The sequence below is a fragment of the Chrysochloris asiatica genome, unplaced genomic scaffold (assembly GCF_000296735.1).
Source record: "Chrysochloris asiatica unplaced genomic scaffold, ChrAsi1.0 scaffold00024, whole genome shotgun sequence".
In the NCBI taxonomy this organism is placed as follows: Eukaryota; Metazoa; Chordata; class Mammalia; order Afrosoricida; family Chrysochloridae; genus Chrysochloris; species Chrysochloris asiatica.
In genome coordinates, this window is record NW_006408542.1 from 24,305,489 (window position 1) to 24,307,714 (window position 2,226).

Sequence of the window (2,226 nt, forward strand, 5' to 3'; positions counted from 1 at the left end):
GTGGGAGAAATACAAGGTGCTCCGCCCCTGCAAAGACTCACAGCCTCCGTTCTCCATGTCGTAAGTAGCCACCAAGCTCCTTCTTTCCATACCATGGGTAAACTCTGGGTCCAGTGCTGGACTCTTTTTTTGGGGGTGGAGGGTGCGCACCCACCCGCCTGAAGGCATCCATGCTGGGCAAAGAAGGTGTGACAGGGAAAAGCAGGAAAAAATGTGTAGAATCTCTTGCACCTCCTTTTGCAAATGTCCTGGTACCGCTTTTAGCAGGGGTTCCCTGTGCTGTTCTGGCTGTAGCCTCGCTCTCTAAACTCTGTGCAGGTGGGGTGGCTGCAGAGGGAGTCCTGTCTCCAGATTTCTAACTTGCAGTGTTTTCCTTTATATCTGATTTTTTTCACTTGTGAATGTGGGAAACTGACGTCCTAGACCTTGTGATGGATCCAGAGCTCTAGTGTTGTTCTGTGAGCATAGTTTCTGTGGGTTTTCAATCCCTCCCCAATGGAGCCTTTCCTACCTGGCTTTCTCTCCTGCTGCCCAAATTGGAAGTGGTAAAGGTTTCTTGGTTGGCAGTTTTTTCTTTCAGGGTTATATATATGTATATCTCCCCATTGCCTTCTTGCTTGCATGGTTCTGCTGAGAGATCCAAGCTTAATCTGACTTGCTTGCCTTTGTATGTAACACTTCTCTTTTCCTTAGCTTCTTTCAGGATTCTGTCCCCATTTTAGGTGTTCCAATCAGTTATAGGCAGAAGACAGATTTACAAGCTTTCTATGGTGATATTTGTGGCTATTCCTTTCTCACTCCCTCCAGTGTCTATTTTATAATGATATGCAAGGGAAATAAAGATTCAAAAGACATCCAAGTATCTTAACATTTCCCTCCCCCTTTGCCCATTCCAACCATGCCTCAGTCCCTATATCCCAGAGCCTTGTTGTTTCAAAGTTGTGCATACATCGTTATTTACCTCTGTTCCACTTAGCCCATGCAAACCTGCCTAATTGTTCTCCCATCCACCTTGTTCTTCCATTTCCCTCTCCCTTCTTGTGTATTGCCTCCCTCTCCAGCACCCAAACTATCCTGTGTCTATTCCCTACCCTGTGCTCCACCTTCCCTCTTTCCCCTGACCCCATACCCCAAATCTCAGTAACCAGCAAAGAATTCTCCCCAACCCCATTTAGTATGGGTTCTTTTACTTAGTCTTTTACAATAGTGGTCCTATGCAGTATTTCTCATTTTGTGACTGACTAATTCCTCCAGCATAATATCCTCAAGGCTCATCCATGTTATGTGGTAGCTTGCAACTTCCTAGTTATTCTTCAAGGTAGCATAATATTCCATTGTGTGTATGTTCCACAGTTTGTTTTTCCATTCTTCAATTGATGGTCACTTAGGCTTTCTCCATCTCTTTGCTATTGCAAATAGTGCTGATATGAACATTGATGTGCATATATTTACTCATGTTATGGCTCATATTACTTGTGGGTAAATTCCAAGCAGAGGAATTGTTGGATCATAAGTTATTTCTATTTCCAACCTTCTGAGAAAGCACCATGTTGCTTTCCAGGGAGGTTGGACCATTTTGCAGTCCCATCAGCAATGCAGGAGTGTCCTAGTCTCTTCACATCCTCACCAGCATGCATTGCCCTTCAGTTTTTTTAATCTTTGCTGTTATTGCTGGTGTGAGATGATATCTCCTTGTTGTTTTGATTTGCATCTCAATAAACAACATTCTTATCAATGGAGAAAAGATTGAAGTTGTCAAGTACTTCATTCTTCTTGGATCAACTATACACACTCATGGAAGCAGCAGTCAATAAATCAAAGGATGTATTGCATTAGGCAAATCAGCTGCCCAAAACCTTTTTAAATTTGAAGAGCAAGGATGTCAGCTTGAGGACTAAGTTGTGCCTAACCCAAGCCATGGTTTTTTCAATAACCTCACATGCATGTGAAAGCTGGGCATTGAATAAGGAAACAGTAGAAGAATTGGTGCTTTTGATTTGTGGTGTTGGGGGAGAATATTGAAAGTGCCATGGGCTGCCAGAAGAATCAATAGATCTGCTTTGGAAGAAGTGCAGCCAGAGTGCTCGTTTGAGGCCAGGATGACCAGGCTTCGTCTCTCATACTTTGAATATGTTGTCAGGAGGGTCCAGTCGCTGGAGAAGGATATCATGTTTGGTAAGGTGGAGGGTCAGAGAAAAAGAGGAAGACCCCCAGTGAGATGGATTG